Below are 24478 nucleotides of genomic sequence, written 5' to 3'. Positions count from 1 at the left end.
TTAGTGGTTGTGGTAAAATTAGTAGTCAGAAGCAATTATTAAATGCATTGGCAGTTCAGATGCGTTCTGATCAACACATATTAAAGTTTCAACACGACTGTGGTATATGTACAGATTGACAAGAGACACATGAAAGTTGAATATGTCAAGAGATGTGTCATACATTCTCAATTTTCTTTGCAATGTATATCTGTTCGGTATCCAAACTTAGATCTCTTCTTCTGAACTATTTTACTGTTTTTGGTTAGTACGTGCCACTTTATTTTGTGTGTCCGTGCCCATTTTTCTCCATCCTCTATTACGTTGTTATCTGTGTTTCGGGTTCTTATGTGATGTTCGTAGAGTCTTGTGTGTGTGTGTGTGTGTGTGTGTGTGTGTGTGTGTGTGTGTGTGTGTGTGTGATGTATTCTTTCCTTGTATGGTTGTATACATTACGGCTGAGTTTGTCTGCATGTATATGTTGTATACATTCTCTAATGTTGTTGTTATTCCTTTTCTGTGGTGGTGTTTCTGTTTATGTGCTTCTTGTATGTTGTAAATTCATTTGCGTCTTTATGTAATAAGGTCCAAAAATAGTAGCTTATTATTTCTGTTCTATACTATTCCGAAATAAATTTTTGGTTGTATTGTATGTAGTTCTTTACGTAATAAATGATGTCGTTTAAAGATTATTCATGGATATATTGGTTAAAACTTCACTAACGGTTGGTCCCAATGGAAGCCCGTCATGTCAGGAATAAAACTGTTTGCTGAATGTGAAGCAATTTTGTACAGTTGCATCTTTGAGTACTTTTGATATTCCTTTTATTTCTGTACCTGGTGTGTCACCCCATTTTGCAGTCTTTTATTATAAACATGACTATTCATCTACGTTGTAAACTGAGGTGACACAAATGACTAAGGCTGTCCAAGTATAGTATTTTTTTGTTCTTGGTCATATATTTTACCTTTCCTGTTTTCATAAATGTATCTTTCCTGGAGTAATATCATACATTTGGCGAAATTGGAGACCAGATCATTTCTAAAACTAATGACTGGTCTTTGAGCAATGTAAATTTTTGAACCTTGGTAAAAGGGTTTGTAGTGGGTGCCTTTGGGTTTTTCTGTGTAATTCCTCTTGTCTGATCTTTGGTGAAATCCCTTCACTATTGTTAAATGGTTTCTGAATATTTCTCTGATAACACGAAGTTGATCACTAGTGAGTTTTGTGATGGTGCTTTCTTGCAGAAATTAGCCTACCTATTCCGGTTCTCTTTTTCTTTCATTATACGTTGCCCTTTTCTTTTTATGTGATTTTAGCATTGCGTTGTTTATTTTCGCCCTAGTTTTCAGTGATATTTTATGCAGATGTTCTGGTTTCTATGGTAGCAGATGGCTTGAAGTTTTTGATTATTTGATTTATTTCTTTGCTGTTCATTATCTTGTTAGATTTATTTAAGTCTCTATGTAAATTATACTAAAAGAACTTCCTCCCTTTCTAACAGCAGTTCACTACCAAAGTTCACTGGAGCCATGAACGTTATAAGCAGCTGACGATAGATTGAAGCCACATTCCTTTTCAAGAAGGGTGATCGGAAAATACACACAATTGTAGACCTAAATCGCTTATGTCTATCTGTTGCAGAATGATGAAACACGTTTTATGCTTGGTTTCTAGATAACAATATTCTCTGCAGGGATCTTGTGGTAACTCAGCTTGCTCTTTTCGTCCTTGAGATCCAAAAGCTGATAGCTGACAACGCGCAGCTTTATGCTGCGTTCCTTGAGATCCTAAATGCGCTAGATGCAGTTCTGTTCTGTCACACAGTGAGCAAAATGAGAGATCTCGGAATGTGGAACGAAATGTGTGATGGGTTCAGGACTGCTTAGCGTTTAGAACTAGGCATGTAGTGTTTATGGAGTGCAATAATCATATACAATAGAAACGTAGGGCAGTCCGAAGGAGTTTAAGTGAAGTGTTACTGTTCACAATACACAGAAATCATCTGGTGGATAACGTCGGAAACGCTGTAAGACAGTTCAAGGGTGTTGCTGTTGTACCCAGGATTTTCGCAACATGGCAGAGTTCCTGACAGATCTGCAGAAGATCACTATTTCGTCCAGGAATTTCTAGTCCACGTCCCTGATAACAACAATGTACCGTTACAGGTTAGATTAGATTTATTGGAATCATTATGGAAATAATGTAGTAATCACCGTACAACTTTTTCTAAAACTTCGATGGTTATGTTGACGCTATTCAACATACAAGTAGGTTTCCCTTATTTTCAGTCTATTTTATTTAATTTCACTATTTTTTATTACTTACTGTTTCGTGTTATTACAACAATTATGATTTATTTGCGGCCGGCCGCGGTGGTCTCGCGGTTCTAGGCGCTCAGTCCGGAACCGCGCGACTGCTACGGTCGCAGGTTCGAATCCTGCCTCGGGCATGGATGTGTGTGATGTCCTTAGGTTAGTTAGGTTTAAGTAGTTCTAAGTTCTAGGGGACTGATGACCAAAGATGTTAAGTCCCATAGTGCTCAGAGCCATTTGAACCATTTATTTGCGTTGTAGTCTCAGATGGAAATACACTATTTGTGGTTATTTAATTGCAACTAATAATTCTGATACCTCTGTAGGTTCTGAACCAGATCGACCATGGTTACGGCCACAAGATGTCGCATCGACGTGCAAAATTCATCTTTCGCTGATAACTACTGATTCTTCTCGATATTCTCAAGTGCTCTTATGGTCACCCACCTTCATTATCCTTTGCAGGGCAAAGCGACCATAGGAGTAATCGGACTTCGTTCTCTTTCCCTAGGCACATTTACTAGTAGTCTTTCTCGATTTTTCTGTGGCGTCTGTTGACTGTAGGTATGCCAAGCTTTTTCCGAGAGCATCAACTAGAAGATTTAGACACACTGTTACTCCATGCCATACCCAGTTTTACCTCTTATAAACCCACCCAGCGGTCCTTCAACTAGAAGACATTCCCATAGGATATAATCTGGTGTATATGAACTTCCAGCATGCTGGAATAATTGCAGGTGAGCAACTTCTATTAATTAGTACAACGAAAAACCAACCAGTGGTGCAAATTACGATTTTTTTACTTAATTGATGACTAGTTTCGGGCGGTGACCCAGTTTCAAATCATCGTGCGAGACAGGCAAAATGGAGTTGCCAGAACAAAACCGTGTCAAAAATATTGAAACGTCCCCTTTTGAACAATTTTACACGACTGTGCTTAACCTGACACACAATATTTTGTTAGCGCAACGCAATCTGACTTTCAATAATCTCTACAAGAGAATGGCCCTGACTAACATTAACCTGTACTTTTCAGAAATCACTTACCTCACAAAAATCTTGGTTACTCCCACTACTGCAATACAGCAAGCGCCACTACTGCCAGCTAAATAAAAGATTCAAACTATGGAAGGCACTAACTACTGATAGGGATAGTTAGCAAATGAAAGATATTAATAGAGAACAAACAATGTATTTACCTTGATATCATGACAAATTACAAAACTCCGCCATCTCTCTCCCCACATCCACCACTGCTGGCGGCTCACCTCCAACTGCCCAGCGCTACGCGCTGTTCACAGCCAGCTGCCTAACACTACAATGGTTGAGTATTACAACAATGCAAAGCAGCCACAGACTGCACACGGCACAGCCGGTGATTTTCATACTGAGGTGGCGTTACCAATAAAAAAACCTAAACAGCCTACTTACATAGCCCCCATGCTCCCCACAAAAAATTTTACAAATTGGGTTGGGCAGTGCCCAATACAGATTTGAAAAAATTTTTCATAATTACAATAACTAAGAAATCAAATGCACACACTTATTGATACAATGTTGGTCAAAAGCTAAAATTTTCTCACAGTCCATAAAGACAGTCCTGATCATTCATCACATTGCAGTGTTTTTCTCAAAGTCTGAGCAGTAAAAGAAAATGCACATAGACGTAGTGGATTTCCATGCAGTCTTGAAGAAGTATCGTTGTCCTTCCAACGGAAAGACAGTGCTGACTCTTGACATGCAGACACGTAATGGGCCACAACAGAGCAAACCCACAGCGTAGTCTATCGAAGTTTTGAAGAATATCGTTTGGTAGGTCATCACAGAGCAGACCCACTGTAGTCCTGGTAGAGATTATGGTATTGGTGGGCCACCAGAGGCGCAGACCCACTGCAGTCCTTGTAGAAATAATGGTATTGGTGAGTCAGCAAAGACGCAGACCCACTGTAGTCCTTGTAGAGATGGCCAGCAGCCATCTGTTGTGACTGTGCAGGTGCACAATCACCATTGAAGAGTCTTGCGGATAATATAACAAGTCCATAACCACCACTTGTGCACTCACAAAGTTGTTGGAATTGTCCTTAGAACAAGCAATGCTGTTATCCAGTCCCTTGCTGAATTATTAACACACGTGCAAACACTAACAGTCCCTACTCCTCACATATTGTCCATATACTATGACCAATAGAAACGTGTGCAGTCAAAATATACTTAATTTGAAGACCTGGTGTCAATTACAATGTTATAACATAAGAATACAATTACAAAGATACAAAATACATCATTAAAGAACATAACAATACAGATAACATTTGTAGTACAGGCTTTACAAAAGAATCAAAATAACATATACAACAGTGTTACAGGAATTATGACATAAGTAGATACATAAAAGTTCTGAATAGCTTTCGAAACATCAACTTCACACATGAGCATTAAAACAAAACAGAATTTACCAAGTAAATAACATAGTATTAGAAAAATTCTACAACATAGCTCTAATCAGCTAAACATATAAAGACAGGAAAAACACAAATACACAAGGGTACACAAACACATAGAGGGATGACACAAAAGGAATGGATAGGGTTCGTTTTCAGTGTAACTTTTGGTACTGCAGTATTGTGCGAACAGAACCTTTTTTGTTCTTGGAGATCTCCCTGTGTTCATCATTATTCCCAAAAAGTCCTATCTGTACCTCTTTTCTGTATTCCAACCATAAGTCTTTCAAAATAAATATGGCTCATTGTACAATACTCATTTAGGCCCAAATCTTTTTTTATATACCTTGTCAATGCATTGCTTCCAATTCATCATAGTTAGTTTCTTATATAGTCTACCCCCTCTTAAGCTAACTTAAATCTACTGAGCTCAGATATATATATATATATCAAGGGACGAGGCAATGCAGCATCACATAAAACAATTAATATAAACAGCAATAAAAAAACGCAGATTTGCGAAGCAAGCAGCATTTTAGAAATTAGCAAAGCAATTGTAATATTACAACTAATCTAAGGCAATGTGCAACAAATAATAACAAGAAATCATTAGTAAAACTGGCTTAACAGAATAATACAAAATCAAATTCAATAACACTATGCCTGGCAAACAGCAGCAACTTATACCTAAATATGACATAGCTCAAGCAGAAAAAATAGTACACTAAAGATAACAATGCAGATAAGGGAAATGTATAATCACATCTTAATGTCTAAGTAATTAAAGTGGTGCACCACAAAAACTTATTCTACCAAAAAAAAATTACCCAGTAGTTGAAAAGAAAATTCCGTATGCAATTCCTGTGAAGTGAAATATTTTTTTTTATGCTCCTTCGTTTTTTTTTTATTTACTCGATCTGTAGACAGAAAATATTTACATTAATACATCTATAAAATTTTATTTTTACCAATGCTGCAGTGCAGCTAGAAACTAGATATTAAACAAAATGGGCAAAGCAAGGCGTGAAACGTCATTCACTAGCCATATGGCATTTCTCTCAATTAGCACGACAATAGCCGTGAAATGTTTCTCATCGTTTTCAAGTTCGACCCTGTCGTTTTTGCGATGCTCTCTACAAAGGAAGGGTAATGGCCTCCCTTTTTTTTTTTTTTTTTTTTTTACCTGTGCCGCTGAAAAAGGGGCTCGCAATAATGGCCCTTTTTTTTTTGTTTTGGGCGTCTGACACAGCTGTGTGCCCGCGACGCATTACGTGCAGGTGGTCACTTAACTTTCGTACGGAAATATTTACGACAGCAGTTTCCGCTACAATGGCAGTCTTAAATAAAAATATTTCACAGGTCAAGAATTAGCGTTGCAAATCTGTAAAAACAAAATCCTATGAATATAACAGTGTCCAAAAAATTTTCGTCGGCATTGTGATACATTCACGCATTTACACACATTTCACAACTCTTAAAGTACGATTCTTGGTTTCCAACAACCTTTATCACAAATCAGAGTCCCTAAATCACTATTCATTACTCCTTACCTTATTACACATATACAAATTCGTCGACGCTTCTTCAATATTTCCTGTTAATAAATACGTAGCATAATCAAATAACTCATATAGCATCAGCTTCTTGACCATAAACATACCTCAGCAGCATAATACACATTGTCGTCGTAAAAATAACATCGTAACACCTCAGTCAAATCTCAAAATCGTCGTAGCTTCCTGAATATTTTAAAACCTAAAAGTAATTCTCTGCTCATTTCAAAAGTGTCATCTACCTCAAACGTACCTTAAAATCATGCTCCCTTACCAAATATATCATTCAAAGCTCTCATAGTATCACAACGGTTCCGAAAAAATTTGAACAGTTTACAAAGTACAGACAAAAAACAGTTTCATAAGTGTGAAGTTATCCAACTGTGTAATTGTGTAAACATGTGTCACTGATGTAGTAAAAAAAATGTTTGTTTCTCTGTCAAATAATCAGATAGCTGTGTAATTCTGTGTTAGAGAAATATGGTACCGATGTGTAAAGTTGTATAAGCAAATACCATATTAGCTAGGGTTCCTTGTGGTTGCCACACACATGGTACACAAAGTAAGTGTGTACCCCCCTGAGGATAAATGTAATTATACCCTCAGGTGTTACAAATTACAGCAATGGAATGAAATGTATGACGGAAAACTTTCTTTGCAATTTAAAAATCTTAAAAAATAAATGTTTGAAGTACAAAATTAATCACTCAAATACGTGTCCTGTAGCGCTAAACTGTGCGTCATGTTGTAAGATAATCTCTGTGGAAGTGTCGTAGTTATCGTCCTCCGAAAGCTAAGTTCTGCAGAAGTCAATGTACTTACCTGATGATACACAAAAGTGAAATGCTTTGCGTATAGATATCTTAGTTATTACGCTTATTGTTGTGATGAAGAAAGTATTGTGCTGTAACGTATTGTTGTGCTACGAAAAAGGCTGTCTCATTGTTGCTATACCACAAAAGTTACTACTAAAACATGTTTTAATTTCTTGAATAATGCCGAAAAACTGTGCAGATATAAAACAGATACACCGCAAAAGCAACATTGTAAATTGTCACTCATTAGTAACGTCGTGATAAAATCCTGTAGCTGTCACATAAACTAACCACTGTGTCATCTAGTATCTCTCAGAAAGCACTTTAAATCCAGAATGTATTTTCAAATAAACCAAAATGTTGCATTAAAATCTCAAGTTAAAAAAGCACATTATCTCTCAATAAACGGTGTTACATGTGAAATGTGGTGTAAACCTTTGCTCTTCCTAGTACGCAGAGTTTCAACTTTAACGCAATTATCAAGTGGTATACGTCGGTAAAGAATACTGGAATTTTTCTCAAGGTTAGCGTCTGTGTTATTTTTCTCGGAGCCAGCGGGCGCACGCGGCTGCCTGCTGTGCGAGTCATTGTCTGTTTCTTTGCTGGCACGCGTCGTTATTCGGATTAGGAGACCGAACTTCTACAAATTCGCCTTGCCGAGAGGGCCCAGCTCTGTTTGAGTCCCGCCAGTTCTGATGCAATTCAGGTCTGTCGTTACGATCACATCGTCTGTCGTCATGTCGGTAGTTTCTGTGGTTTCTTTCTTGTCGGTTAAGTGGTGGAGAATTTCTCCCTGAATCGTAACTGTGCGCTGAACCGTTGCGTCTAAAGTTATTCTGTCCCTCGTAATAATAATTGTTTTGGTTCCCATATTGTCTGTTTCTCTGATTGTCTCTGTGATAGTCATTACCGCGGAGAGGTGATCTTTCCCTGTAATTATTACTACTCTGCCAACGGTTGTCATACGGGTGGTGTCTGTTTCGGTCTCGATTTACGTTGAAAGAATAGCCTTGTCGTGTCCAGTTATTACTTCTTTCATCGCGGAATTGCGACGGATGTGACCTGTAATTGTTGTGTTCCTGGTTTCGCGTTCCGCTATTGTGAGTGTCAATTTCTAGTTCTTGTAAGAGTCCTTGAAATGCTTCAATGTCGTCTTTGCAACGTCCTGCCAAAATAATATGTCGCAAATGTTCAGGCAGTTTGATTAAGCAAATGCGGATGAGTTCTGAGGGGCTGTATGGGTTTGACAGGTACTGATTCTTGTGCAACATGTCTTCAAAATATTTCACAAGACTGGAGAATTCAGATTGTTCGAAATGTTTCATCATTATGATGCCATGTTTTACTCGGTCTTGTGTGGCTTGAGACCAATATGCTGAGAGGAAGGCATGGTAAAATTCTCCTTCACTATGACAATCGTGAATGACCGAACGCATTCTTACAGCTGGTTCATTCTCTAAATAGCCACACATAAATTCTAATCTGTGTTCTAATGACCAGTTGGGGGGAAAACAATGAGAGAATTGATGGAGCCACGCTTGTGGATGAATGTCGTTGGCAGAATTTTTAAACGTTTTGAATTTACGTGTAGTAATGAACAGCTTATAGTCAAAGTCATCATGTCGGCGAGTCGCATATCGGTCATTATTACGTCGTTTCGGCGGTTCCATCTCAAAATTCGGTGTGCCTTGCCAATTTCTGTCATAATTTCCGAAGTGTCCTGTGTTATTATTTTGTGGCTGTTCCATATTGCTAAGTCCCTCTTCCCGTATTGGGGCGCGAGTGTCCTCCGAAATACGTAATTCTTGTACTACCTGTGTCAGCTGATCTTGTACTTCGCGGATTTCTCTTTGGTGTTGCGTATTAATTTGATTCTGATTTTGTTTGAATTTCCTAATTTGTTCGCACTCTTCTGTGTCATTAAAGACTACCGGTTTTGTGTCATTCAGATTATCATCTACCTTCGTAGATAAATTATTTAGCTGATCCGAAAGTTCAACTACTTTCTCTGATAATGTACTAATTTCCTCCATGTGTCTTTCTACTGTGTCTTTTAAGTTTTCCTGGGTTTTTGCAAGTTGCGTAACCGAATCGGTAGATGCAACTGAGTCAAATTTAGCTTGCAAGGTCTCATGATTTTCATGAACAGTAGTTTGCAGTTCTTTTATGGCTACTTCGTGATTCTGTAGTGCATTTTCATGCCGCGAAAAAATAGGTTGGAAATGCTCACAAATTTGTGTTTTTACGTCGTTACAGACTTCTCGACATTTCGATTCAATGGGATGCAACTCAGTAGCCAAATCTTCACGTGTTTGTTCAAGTGTGGTGTCTAACTTTTGAAGATTTTCTTCCATTGTGTCGAACCTTTGAAGATTTTGCACCATTCCGTCTAACTGCCGCTGTATTTGTCCCATTTGTTGTATTAATTGCAATAACAATGTATCAGTGTCCGGAATCTGCTTCTCCATGCCTTTTGGCAGTGCACTCTCACCGGCAACATTCACATTTTGACAAGCAGAAAACGCGTCTTGACCTATTTGAGAAAACGGAGAGGACCCAAATCCCGAATCCACAGTATTTGCGAGATCGCGTCGTGTCATTTCGGATTCCCGAGCCGAGCCGTCGCCGACCGATCGATCGATAATGCTTCCCTGTTCTCTAATTGTTTCGCTGTCTACACCATTGTTTGCAGCCTGCTCCATTTCCCTATGCACAGCTACCAAATTATTACTTTGAACATCTGTTAATTCATTACACAGTGGTGCTGGCAAGCTACGCTCGTCGTCACTATTATTTCTCAGTTTGCTTTGGAGCCTAGTGTTACGTTTTTCACACGCCATTATTGTCACAGTATTTCACACGACAACACAGAAAAACACAATTTGAAGAGCAAAAATAAGAAAACACATTAACATAGCACTGAAAATAATATCTAGTTAATTGCAGCTGCGAAATACTTGGTGCAAATCTACATGCATGCCACAACTATTTTACTGTACAACAATGAAAGACTGCAACTACAAAGGAGATTCTCTCTACAATTACGCGCTAGCAATAAACAAAATCTACACTAATTACACAAACTACAAGAAAAAATCAGAAGATTCCAGTGAGGTATCCTGGCAGGGTCGCCATATGAAACGTCCCCTTTTGAACAATTTTACACGACTGTGCTTAACCTGACACACAATATTTTGTTAGCGCAACGCAATCTGACTTTCAATAATCTCTACAAGAGAATGGCCCTGACTAACATTAACCTGTACTTTTCAGAAATCACTTACCTCACAAAAATCTTGGTTACTCCCACTACTGCAATACAGCAAGCGCCACTACTGCCAGCTAAATAAAAGATTCAAACTATGGAAGGCACTAACTACTGATAGGGATAGTTAGCAAATGAAAGATATTAATAGAGAACAAACAATGTATTTACCTTGATATCATGACAAATTACAAAACTCCGCCATCTCTCTCCCCACATCCACCACTGCTGGCGGCTCACCTCCAACTGCCCAGCGCTACGCGCTGTTCACAGCCAGCTGCCTAACACTACAATGGTTGAGTATTACAACAATGCAAAGCAGCCACAGACTGCACACGGCACAGCCGGTGATTTTCATACTGAGGTGGCGTTACCAATAAAAAAACCTAAACAGCCTACTTACAATATATACGTATTATGAAGTCCAAATGAACAGTTGCAGCTCATACAGTTCATTAAACATATTTATTTTTGATACGGTTTTGTATCTTTGGAAATACCGTTTTTACTATCTGGCACGATGATCTGAAACTGCGTCCGGGCCCGAAATTCGTCATCGACTAAATAAAAAAAGTGACAACTGCAACTTTGGCTTGTTTTTCTTTGTGTTAATAATCTGGTGTGCCAATTTCGCTACAGTCACGCTGGTTCTGTCCCTGTGGGTAGTATGTGGACCCTGTAATGGAGCATTCCCGTACCTAGAGTGAAAATGCGCAAACTGAAATCTATCGGTTACTCTGGTAATGAACTGAAATATTCTCCTTCCTGTGGCAGAGGAATTCTGCCCCTGCCGCCATTCTGTAAACACTAAATTACTGTTTCACTTGTGAGTTTTTGCTGTTTACTCAATAATCTTGTATATTTTCTCTGTTTTTCTTTATCTGATACCTGACAGTGCTTTTCGTCATTTTGCCGGCCGATGTGGCGGTGCGGTTCTAGGCACTTCTGTCTGGAACCGCGTGACCGCTACGGTCGCAGGTTCGAATCCTGCCTCGGGCATGGATGTGTGTGATGTGCTTAGGTTAGTTAGGTTTAAGTAGTTCTAAGCTGTAGGGACTGATGACCTCAGATGTTAAGTCCCATAGTGCTCAGAGCCATTTGAACCATTTTTTTCATTTTAGGTACCAGGATCAAAAGGGCATTAACATGTAGTGATCTGTATAGATTTAGTATTCGTTATGTTTGCTTCTAAAGGTCCTGTGTCGTTCATGAGATGCTGCACAGTTATTTAAGTAACGACAAATGTAATGTGGCGGGTTAAACTATTGTAATCCTTATCCCTGAAGAAAGCCTGAGACTGAAAACGGTTGATATTTGGGTTTAAAATAAAAGCAGCCGATGGTGAAACATGCATTTTATACATTACTTGACGGCTGTCGGTCACCTTCCAAAATTTTTTAAATGCCCATTAATGTAGTCTAGACGGCTGTGGATGTGGTACTGAAGGCTCCATTACAGCGTAGCAGAATTTTACATCAACATGTACATCGTTACACTGCAACTCGTAATTAAGTGCCTGGCACAGGGTTCATCGAACTACCTTCAAGCTACTTCTCTTCCGTTCCACTCTCGAACAGCGCGCGGGAGAAACGAACACTTAAATCTTTCCGTGGTAGCTGCGATTTCTCTTATTTTATTATCATGCACATTTCTCCCTTTTCTTCCACATCAGCGAGCTTGACCAGCCATAACCTGAGCATCCAAACATTAGAATTATATCCCACAACTGCAGTAAATATGGACTCATGGTGAACTCTAATTACATTCCCGGGTGAAAGAAAATTCCTTTGACCCTATTAATAATTATATCCATGATGCAACTAACCTTCCTTGCTACTACATATTCTATTAGAGCCTGCAACGTCTAGTGTTCATCCAGGTACATGCCTAAGTAATATTTGACATTATGACTTTGAATTATCGACTGATTTAGTTTAATTGATGAGTCCCTTATAAAAATCTGTTTAAGTAGCATATATGTCAGTTTTTGTGCTCCTGCCTTGAGTCGCAGCTTCGAGCGGGATTTCAAGGAAATCGCAAGTATTGTTTTATTCCGAGCCTCGACTGTTGGCGTGTACTGGAAGTAACAAGTCGTTAGTGTACGCGTAACGACCTACAGTTCCAGAGTGGAATGGTGTTGAGCCCATACCCCGGAGGTCCGTGGATCGTAAAAAGGTTCGGCTATCATTCAAATGGTAGGGAGCTAACTGCTGGAATGGTAAGTGCTATACTCTGATAAAAACTACAATACTTTAAAGAAATGTATTTAAATATTCAAAAGTCCCAGAGTTTTTACAATAAATGGATAATAAAAAATAATAGTTTCGATCATAATGAATTTAATTTAAAACAACTCCAACCAAAAACAATTATTAAACTCACAGTTAAAAACTTTGAACAATTTCAATTAAGTCATCAGCCAATTAAACTTGTAAAACTCAATGATGGTGTGTGAACTTTAGAACAATAAATATCAGTATTTAAAAGGTGTTCTTTAAAGATACTAAATACAATATTTAGAACTGTAATTTCCAGAACCTGCGTACATACGAAGTCTGCTGTAAAAGGAGGATAGGCCCCAGTTGTAATTGGTTCTCAAGTAACCCCCTCTGTTTACCAGAGCGTACGCCATGGCCTTTAGTTTTAATGCTTTTATAATACAATAAATAAGCTACCTGTAACACATCACAAACATACAATAAAGTAACCCGTCCTAACTTCAACAGCCGAAAGTACTTAAGACTTGTAGACAGTCTTTAAATTCTTACACACAATCACAGCTGAATGAGCGACCAAAATTTAAAGTATTTTGCTCGAAATACTTTTCTAACGCTGAGGAAATTTATGGGCCAGATGCAAAGAAGTACTCATTAACCGTACTGTAACTCTATCACAACAGCACTCACCCTTTCTTATTTGCAAGGCAGCGGAACACACATATCTTGATGTTATTCTTTATTCTAACTACATCTTAAATTGAGCTGCACTCACAGTGACCCATTAATAAGCCATGATATGACAGATTGGAAACTAGGAGGATATAGAGAGTAGGCTCCATATAACGAAGCAGATAACTTACTGGAAGAACTTAGCAAAGGCAGTTGCTCGCCATTCTAATACAGATGCAGTGTGCTCGAAGCAAGTTGGTTTAATATGGTTGTGGTAACCACAGCGCATTTGATTTGAACACGCAGGCCAACTATCGTGTTGTTCCCGCAATGGTTCCTCTCGAGGCACACCACTGTAGAGGTAAATCCGTCTGCTGTATCCCTGGCTAGAGAACCCTTGCGGAAAATTCAAGCGTCTTGACGGGAGATGGAGGCTGTGAGGTAACAGGCGAGTTGTGGCGCCCTGGAAATATCCTTAAGTTTGGAGTTGGCGTGACCGAGCGGGGCCTCTCGGCGGGCCGCGGCCCGGTTCAAATGGCTCTGAGCACTATGGGACTTAACATCTGAGGCCATCAGTCCCCTAGAACTTAAAACTACTTAAACCTAACTGCCCTAAGGACATCACACACATCCATGCCCGAGGCAGGATTCGAACCTGCGAGCGTAGCGGTCGCGCGGTTCCAGTGTTCATAACTAATTATATGCAGCAGGAATATATAGTTTCCCTGTTATTCAACTTATATTTTATCTAATTGCTTGATCATCGAAACCAATAAGTGTCTGCAGAAATATATCGCATTCTCAAAAGTACTTCTACCATCGTACTCATCATTTAAACTCTTTAAGATAGTACCTGCAGGTTTTATTTAATTGCAATCTTTCATTTATATATTTCTACGTTACATTCGCAATTGATGAGTGATAGGAACCGATGACAGAAACCGACGACCATTCGATTCATGTGTATATTCATATTGTATACTGTAGACTCAGCAGTAATTGGCTTGTAATACGGCAACTACGTATCCCAGCCCCTAGACAACGAAACCAACCAAAACTTTTAATATTTCAACTTTGAGTCTGAGGGTACGTAGTTGAGGGCCATCACACCATTCCATCGTTTTATTTTAAAGCCCGCAGGCTCTGTCACCTGCACTGCCTACTGTACTGGCCTCTCCTGGACTACGCCGAAGCCAAAAACACAGATGAGCATTCTTGCCGACAACACCGCACTCACACTGCTTGCAAACCCAAGAATCTACTACCACTTGTTAACGCTCCAAGACTACTGTCGCCAAAGATCCCTACCTGCGCATGCGCGCCTCTATAGAGAGTGTTCGTTCGAACGGAAGACATTGAAATATCTTGAAAACTATACATTGGATTAAAAGAAAAAGTTACGATTGTCTCGTAGGGTGAAATCCAATAATACCTCGCTCGAGCCCCATTCCACACAATATGTATGGGTGACGGGGGAAACTTTGAAACCTTCCATGGGAACTTGCGTTTTTTATTGCAGTTCACGATTCTACGGCAAAATCTACATACGTTTGGTCTGAAGCATTTTCTTCGTTTCACCACAGATGCCGCTGTAACAGGAGAGATAGAAATGGGTACACAATCGTAATTTACGACATGCTACTCAATGGTCCTTGCATACACAACGGCACGTGGGACGCCATCTCCATGATGCGAGGGTACGATAGGCCAGTATTTCATAACTTCTAATCGATATCACATTCGTAACGATGTATTCCTCCGACATATCGAACAGGGGACTACTCGACGGGCCACCGCACCCTTATATCGAACTACGATCTATCATAACAGGCAGTGCACTGTGACCGTAGTTCACGTATCGTGCAGACGCGGAACAGATGGCGGCTATCAACATTACAATACTTGCACAGTGTTTGTTTTCAGCTCACTTACCCATATTTGGATAACAGACGTGCAAGTTGACGACGAATGTTCCAACCAGAGAAGTTTAACTTTAAATAATCCTGATTTACGGAGAATGTAGGAGAAATGTTGAGGCTGCTGTTGCCTTGTATGCCGGGCGTTTTCCAGAAAAAGCTCGCTCTCGTTCGTTCTTTGACAAGGCTGTGAACGCGTGAGACCAACAAAAGGAAACGATGCAAACGTTTACAGGAGAAGCTAAAGAAATAGCTGTACTAACGGCATTGTGTCACAATCCACAGATACGCTCTCGGCAATTACACCGCGATTCCGGTATGTCCGTAGGTAGTGTTGTCTAAATATTACATGATCGTAAGTGTCATCCATACCAAGTGTCAGTGCATCAAGAACTTCATGGTGCTGATTTCCATAACCGGGTAGTGATTTCTGAATTGGCACTTCAACAAATGCAAACTATCCCCACGTTCTTCACCGAAGTACTGTTTTCCGATGAGTGTACTTTCACAAACCATGGCAGCGTAATTGGCACAACACGCATTACTGGACTGTAGACGATCCAAACTGGCTACGGCAAGTTGACATATGGTGTGGCATCATGTAAAGCAAACTCATTGGTCCGTATTTTATCCACGGCACGTTGAATGGACCGAAATATCGAAAGTTTTTGGAACAGGAACCGCCGGTAGCTGTGGTGTCACCGCCAGACACCACACTTGCTAGGTGGTAGCCTTTAAATCGGCCGCGGTCCATTAGTATACGCCGGACCCGCGTGTCGCCACTGTCAGTAATTGCAGACCGAGCGCCACCACACGGCAGGTCTAGATAGACGTACTAGCACTCGCCCCAGTTGTACAGCCGACGTTGATAGCCATGGTTCACTGACAAATACGCTCTCATTTGCCGAGACGATAGTTGACATAGCCTTCAGCTACATTTGCTACGACCTAGCAAGGCGCCGTATTTAATTGATATTGAGATTCTATTAATATATCATCAAGAGCGATGTTCTACAAATGTGGATTAAAGTTAAGTATTCCAGAAGCTACGTACTTTTCTTTATAGCATTCATTACGTATCCTGTTTCAGACCTCACGCCAGCCTGCGTGAATTTAAGCGCGTGCCTTTCGGCTTCCTCTCATTGTGTCTAGGCTGTCTTGTCTAGACACAACAGTACCATTACAGGATGTTGCCCTGGACGTTTGACAACGTAAGTGGTTTCAGCATGACAGTTGTGCAGCGCACTACGCAATCGAAGCACGGGAGGTGTTAGACCGTGTTTACACTGGTCTGTGGACCGGCAGATGTGGCCCTATTGATTGCCACGATAGATCACTGGATATGACATCGCCGAATATCTTTCTGTGGGGATATTTAGAAGATAAGTGTACCAGCAAGTGCCAAGAGGCCGCGAAAACATGGTCGACCACATCGGAAACGACTTTACTGACACTCCCGCAAATATGCTTCTGTCGTGTACGGTCAGTTGTAAAGGTGATCACTAAGTGTATTGAAAAATACGATACTACGTTCGAATTATAATTATAAAAGTAGAGTACCTTTCGCCTCAAACCACGGATACAGTGATGCGTTGAGTAGTCCCCTGTTCGATATGTCGGGGGAATACGGCGTTGCTCGGCTCTGAGCACTATGCGACTTAACTTCTTAGGTCATCAGTCGCCTAGAACTTAGAACTAATTAAACCTAACTAACCTAAGGACATCACACACATCCATGCCCGAGGCAGGATTCGAACCTGCGACCGTAGCGGTCGCTCGGCTCCAGACTGTAGCGCCTAGAACCGCACGGCCACTCCGGCCGTCTACGGCGTTGCGAATGTGGTTCCAGTTAGAAGTTACGAAATATTGGCCTTTCCTACCCTCGCAGCACGTGGGTGGTGTCCCACGTTCCATTTGATATTCAAGGGCCATTGATGATGATGATACGTGGTTTGTGCGGTGCTCCACTGCGTGGTTATCAGCGTCCGTACAAATTCCGAATCTTTTCACAGTCCATTCACGTCACTTTTCCCGAATGATGATGAAATGATAAGAACAACACAAACATCCAGTCCCCGTGCGGAAAAATCCGTCATGGACGGTGAAACGAAGAAAAAAAACAAAGAAACAAAGAAAATCTCTAGACAAATGTATGGATATTTAGCCGCAGAGCCGCAATCTGCAATAAAAAATGAGGGTTCCCATTGAAGATTTCAAAGTTGCCCCTGCCACCCACTCAAGTGGATGACCTCACACTTTTCGTTATTTAGGGTCAACTGCCAATTTACGCACTATACAGATATCTTTTCTAAGTCGTTTTGCAATTTGTTTTGATCTTCTGATGACTTTATTAGTCGACAGACGAAAACGTCACCTGCAAACAACCTAAGAAGGCTGCTCAGATTGTCTCCCAAATCGTTTATATAGATAAGGAAGAGCAAAGGGCCTATAACACTACCTTGGGGAGCGCCAGAAATCATTTCTGTTTTACTCAATGACTTTCCGTCAATTACTACGAACTGTGATCTCTCTGACAGGACATCACGAATCCAGTCACATGACTGAGACGATATTCCATAAGAACGCAATTCCACTACAAGCCGCTTGTGTGGTACAATTTCAAAAGCCTTCCGGAAATCCATAAAGACGGAATCAATCTGAAATCCCTTGTCAATAGCACTCAACACTTCATCCGAATAAAGAGCTAGTTGTGTTTCACAAGAACGATGTTTTCTAAATCCATGTTGACTGTGTGTCAATGGACCGTTTTCTTCGAACACAATATATGTTCCAAAGCCCTGTTGCATATCGACGTTAATGACGTGGGCCTGTGTTATAAAATTCATGTTAAGCTGAAGGTAATTTTCTGTTTACTGTTGTTTTCACAGATCAGAAGATTGTCGTGTAACAGCCGGGACTAGTAGTATTCACGTGTAAAGTAATATATTATTGCGAACAAAATAACTAATTTTTATAAAAATCGCTTTATGAAAGTTTTAGAGAAAGATCAGGTCGCTTGTCTTCTACACCCGATGATGTCAAGATCTGCTGAGAATCTACGCTTTGTGCAGGAATCAGTAACGTCCCCTCAATAGAAACAATATAACGTACTGCACGCAATGAGGCAGAAAGATACATTACTATATGATTATACGATTGTAGAACAATCACTGGAAGCAGTCACATACATTAAATGTTCAGGAGTATACATACAGAGCGACTTAAAATAGAACGACTACATAAAACGAATCGCGAGTAAGGCAGGTACCACTCTGATTGTGACGTTCATTGGAAGAATCCCCAGGAAATGCAGTCCTCGCACAAAGAGGTAGCTCACTAAACCTCGTTCGACCAGTACTTCAGTAATGATCGTCAGTCTTGGATAGGACTGACAGAGGAGCTAGAGAAGATCCAAACAAGAGCTGCGCGTTTTGTCAAAGCCTCGTATAGCAAGAGCGAAAGCGTCACGGACAGCTTCAGCCAACTCCACAAGCAGATGTTGCAAGAGAGGCGAAGTGCATCATTGTGTGGTTTACTGTTCAAGTTCCGAGAGCGTATGTTCCTGGAAGAGTCGATCAATGTATTGCTTCCTCATACATACATCTCGCGAGAAGACAAGAGGTTCGAGCTTACACAGAGGTTTACGAACAATCGTTCTTCCCGCCAATGTGGCTGGTACAGAAAAATGGGGAAGTGACCGTAGTGTTGTAAGTACCCTCCGGAAAACATCGTACGGTGGCTTGCAGATTATAGATGTAGATGTGGCATCAGATGTGACTCGTGTGATATCATGAGGTGACGTGAAGACACTCCTGCAGTCGGTACATTTAGCTAAGATTATCGCAGCCACTGATATTCTGTCAGTCAGGCTGCTAGAGATTGTACAGCTGTCTGCCATGTTCTATTTATAAGCTATCGTGATGATAGCGGCCGACGTTTTTAGGAAACAGATCTCAACCGTAACAAAACAGATATTCAACGCTACTGTAACAAGCTTGTAGGTTTTTTTTGTTAGTGCTGTTGCTTTAGAAAAACGTTGTATTTCAGCTATCAATAGATGACTTTAATCATTATTCACAACCAGTTTCGAACTACAGTAGCTTGCATGACAATATTAAACCTGTGGTGTCAAATAACTTAAAAGTCATCCTGTGTCATGTTAATTTCTGTCTGCATGCAGTATTATCATCTTGTTCCAGCTTTTCGTGTAGAGCCACTCTCAACATGAAACTTTATTTACAACAGCTTAAATGACAATATTAACACTGGCACCAAATATCGTAGGAACTATCCAGCGTCATTTATTCTTCGTGCACATATTTCAATCGGTTTCCACAGTTCCGTCTTGAGGCTGTCTGTATAGGATACCTGTCGATCGATCAAAACAAGTTGTGACAATTATTTATCAATAGCTTTTGGCGGTAGGAGTTTGACTTTTTTCAAATGCTAACTATCTGCAGGACACCACATGAACGAAGTAGATTATTACATTACTCGTGTAATACGGTTTTGTAAATTTCGGTTATTTTGTTCTAACATATACAAACTACAGAATATAATGACAGTGGTTTTTGACCTCCAGATTCCTGTGACGAATCAGAGAAAAGATTTGTATAACACGTAAACAACAAAATACTCGCTAAAGGGCTACTGAAGATCGTGGATTGGTTGTACAATATCATTCAGCAAAAAGCCCAGAGAAATTAAAAAATATTTACGGATATTAAAATTCCTTGGGAGACCAATAGAGGAGCTGTTACGTATTTTTGAAATAAGGACCACTAATTTCAACTGATCTTGGGCATATCTCCTTCATATTTGGCCTTGACCCTAATTCTAGATGGATAAAGTAAAACAATAAAATAAAAATCTTGTGGATATCGTTTATAATTTCATGAGACGATAGATGGCAAAGGAGACCTGTTCCTAATTATTCAGGAAAAGCTTCAGTAACTTTTTTCTTCAGACATGGTTTGACAAAATATTTCCTGTGCGCGTTGACCATAATCCAGACTGAATAAAGTCTTAAACCAAAGACAAACGAATAACAACTCAAAGAGATCAAAAGTTCCAGTATTGTACAAGCAACATTTCAGTAAAAGCCATAACTCTCTCTCTCTCTCTGTCTCCGTCTCTCTCTCTACATCTTTACGGATCCCCGCGTGATGAAGAATTGGTTCATCTTAGATCTGACATATTGTGTGCCACCATTCCTTTCATGTCGTCACAGAATCACCGTAACAGTTGTCCTGGGGGAAATCAAGAGGCCACCTGTCTGCGTATTGCGCAGCTTTTTTCGTCTGTGCTTTCCTACTTGTTTCGTTTTGGAGTCATGGATGGAAATCAGGAACGCACCTTTATTTACCTAAATAAGTATTGGAAACGACGCAAGATCATGCTGTAAATATTTCGTCTTGCAAATGGGTTTCATTTTGCAGATAATAGTACTAACAGAAAGAAGTAGTACATCAAATCGTCCCTCCGGAACATATGACTATACAGAATGTGAAATTGTGTTGAGATTTCATTCAAGCCGATCTGATCAACGGACTACCTGTCACTTTAAGCATGCTAGTAAAATTCCACACTCGCTGTGTCCTTGGAGAATCCCATCTTTCATCACAGGTACCCTTTCGATGTACGTGAGTCGTTACGCCAACTACAGAGCTTTCGCACCGCACGACGTGTAAAATTCCCCGTACGAGACAAAGATAAGTAGTGAGCGCTTTACAAAATGAGAGTGCAGTTTCCATGCCGGCCTTGATGCCTCTCCCTTAATGTTCACCAGAACGGAACTGTTAAAAAGCAATTACTAAGAAGCATACAAAGAAATTAAGTCTAATGAAAGTCAAATACTAGAAGTCACCCCATACAAACATGAATAACTAAAAGTGACTAAATCATTTTTCGTGAACAGGCAAGAGACGCTCCTAATTTAGTAATTTACAATTTCTCTTTTATCTATATGAACTACTATTCTGCTCGTAACTGTCTCACTACTGGGTGAAATAAAAGAGGCTATTCCACGCAGGAGCTGAAACGTCTATACTTGTTACTGAAAGAAGCGAAGCTAAACTCCTTGACTGATCGTTTAGAATCAAATCCCTTACACTTATTCGAAGTTGTACCAAATGAAAACTAGATTTTTTCTTTCGCCATCTATCTTTGAACAATCCTGTATCTTCGTCTCTAATTACTTTGCTATGGTGCGGGTCGCAGTTCGGTAGTTGCCGCCTTCTTTCCGTTTCATACCACGCTATACCTAATTCATATTGCTTCAGTTAACAACGTTTCATGTGATCACCTTCCGTGTCGACGTTAAGTTCCACCTAATTCATCACCAGTACAATTTTCAGCATCAAGATCATCGCTACAGGCAGCATCGATAGCAAAGCCATTTCCACCATCAGCACTAGCATCACAGTCATCGACATGATCTTCATCACTGACATTTGAACCGCCGGCCGCTGTGACCGAGAGGTTCTAGGCGCTTCAGTCCGGAACCGCGTGACTGCTACGGTCGCAGGTTCGAATCCTGCCTCGGGCATGGATGTGTGTGATGTCCTTAGATTAGTTAGGTTTAAGTAGTTGTAAGTTCTAGGGGACTGATGACCTCAGATGTTATGTCCCATAGTGCTCAGAGCCATTTGAATCATTTGAACATCTGCACCATCAGCGTCGTCACCAGTAACTTTATAGATGTCACAGTGTTTAAAACAGGCGTTTGTTACTCGTTGATGGTTTGCGGCGAACTCTACTAGTTTCTTTCCATTGTTATTCAGTGGATTTTCACCCTCTGTACATACTATTTCTATAATGGGTCTCTCACCATCTCGGGTGCTCAAGGCTGTCATGACTCATGAGATGTATATAATATTCTTTTTCTTATTTTTCCTATAACGGCCTTGCCGCAGTGGATACACCGGTTTCCGTCAAATCACCGAAGTTAAGCGCTGTCAGGCGTGGCCGGCACTAGGATGGGTGACCATCCTGGCCGCCATGCGCTGTTACCATTTTTCGGGGTGCACTCAGCCTCGTGATGCCGATTGAGGAGCTACTCGACCGAATAGTAGCGGCTCCGGTCTCGGAAAACCATCATAAGGACCGGGAGAGCTGTGTGCTGACTACACGCCCCTCCTATCCGCATCCCCAGCTGAGTTGGATGGTCCTGATGGGAGGCTTGTGGCCTGAAGACTGAGTGCTTTGAGTGCTTTTCTTTCCTATAGTGTTCTGTAATAGGCCATAAAATTCAATAAAATTTTGAGTACTTCCTTCTTCTGGTGTATACAAAGACCATAGGGAGACGTATCCTTTCTCAACTTAAGGCGTAGTAGTAGTATCTTTTCGTTCATATTTGTACGAACGTATTCTGTTCTTTAACTCTTTTCGCACCCAGAAGCAGACTTCAGCACCCGTTCTTTTTTTATGCTGTAATCCGCAATAGCTCGGCAAATAATCATGAAATTCGATAGTTCCCCGTAATTTCTTTTTTGTTAAAATTATGGCCGCAATATCGATTTTAGCATTGTTTAGTTCTTGTTCCAGTTCTGTTTCCTTGTGTGTCGGACCACTAAAATTCCATGATGCTAGCTTAAACTTTTCTGAATATATATGATTTGTCCTTAATCTTTACCTTATTTCTTTCATAGGTCGGCGTATAATCATCTGTCCGGCAAGAAATTTTCTTAGGATTTTTAGAAATTTGTATCTCCCCTGGCCGCATCGTAAACCCTGCGCAGGGTGAGGACAGTGGTGGGCCTGCCACCTCTTAAGCTTTCGTGCCAGCTTACTTTATTTCAGACTTGATCTGTTCTAGACAAATTTCCTTCTCTACGTCTTCAGATCTGTCCTGCCGTTGTGCTAGTTTTGGTCCATCCATGGTGCCCACCATATCTCGTGAGCATTCCCCTATCTGTCACCTGGAGAGGTGCCCAATGGGAGACTAGCCAACTCTACACGGATGATAAAATTATCACGTGTGTGTGTGTGTGTGTGTGTGTGTGTGTGTGACTTCTTGGTAAACTTTCTGATTAGCTTATGGGGAAAGCTTTTTTCAAAGAATAATGTGAATTTATCTTGGAAGAGATTAAATTTTATAAATTTTATGCTAGCATTTGGTTCAACAATACTGCGAGAAATGAGACTTGAACTTACGCGATTGGTGGTTCAATGTTAGTCAAACGCAGGCCTTACACCACTTGGCGACTGTCCCAGTTTGCAACGGATTGCCTCCTCACGTTTATCCACAACGGGTGCAAAACACTATTCGATTTCTCTGATAATTACGCTGCTAACCTTATAGGTATAAATAAAAATTCCTGTACCTTCGAGTGTTGTGAAGATTCTACCTGTTCCGAAGTGGGTCCTGCGTTTTGACCTACGACCTCAGTTTTCTCGAAAATGTGAGAATAGTGACATAGGCCCTCTCAAAGAAGATAACCGGTATTTTAGATTAACCCTCCACTAGGTTGTCAGGTTCCATGAAATCACTGGGTCACAGTGTATAGCCTCCATGTTTCAGGTTGGGTCTGGGTGTAATGTTTTTCTTGTAATTGTGATAAAGTATTGATAATGAGTTATTCTACTTATTTTCTAAGATCTTTGTATGTTCATGCGATCAGAATATACATCGACTTGACGTAACAAAGAAAAGTGTATACATTATACGTGCGTCCTCTGTATAACCTAAAGATGAATGTTACCGTGTCAAACACATTGTCAGAGAAAAGACATAGATTATTGTTACAGACTGCAGTAATTCTCGTACGACATGAAAGAAATATAACTTCTCTGCCTGTAATGAAGGGATCATGCTCCTGCTCGATTAGAGATGTGTCGGTTAACCCCGGGGACCGTAGAGCAGTAGACAGAAAAAATTTCTCCTGAGTGTTACGAATTGAGACGGGTTGTCGCTCTTGGCGAGATCTGGTGTGACTGATCCGCCTGCGTGTCAATACTGGTCGGCGTCGCCTTGAAGAGGAGTTTTGAGGAAGGCCAAATCGCGGTGGGTCTTTCTGGGAAACGCACGTGCGCACGCCGCACGTGACCTGGTGTCGCAACGAGAGGCGCAGCTGCCGCCTTTGTCCCTAGCCTCAGGTAGCGTGCCGTCTGACCATCGGCTGTAGCAGTGGCTAGAACCGAATCACGCGCGACCGCAAAGCCGACCCGCTGTCTTCCTCCGCCACTTCCTCGTGCGGTCTCGGCGGCTTTCGCACGCATTCCGCTATTAATAACACCTGTTGTCACTGCCAGGTCTGCGCTCCCTCGGCCGGCTACGGGGAACCACCGTGACGATCAGGGAAAGG

General features: G+C 40.7%; 1 non-coding gene across 1 annotated transcript; it reads left to right on the top strand.

Moving 5' to 3' along the window:
* The first annotated feature begins 22353 nt into the window (after window positions 1–22353).
* LOC126237764 (small nucleolar RNA snR44) lies at window positions 22354–22497 on the top strand. The gene has a single exon (XR_007545207.1). It is a non-coding gene; the product is annotated as a small nucleolar RNA snR44 (small nucleolar RNA).
* The last annotated feature ends 1981 nt before the right edge of the window (window positions 22498–24478 follow it).

The sequence above is a fragment of the Schistocerca nitens genome, chromosome 2 (genome assembly GCF_023898315.1).
Source record: "Schistocerca nitens isolate TAMUIC-IGC-003100 chromosome 2, iqSchNite1.1, whole genome shotgun sequence".
Lineage (NCBI taxonomy): Eukaryota > Metazoa > Arthropoda > Insecta > Orthoptera > Acrididae > Schistocerca > Schistocerca nitens.
Note: the sequence above shows the minus strand (reverse complement) of the source record. Positions and strands in the feature narration are given on the sequence as shown.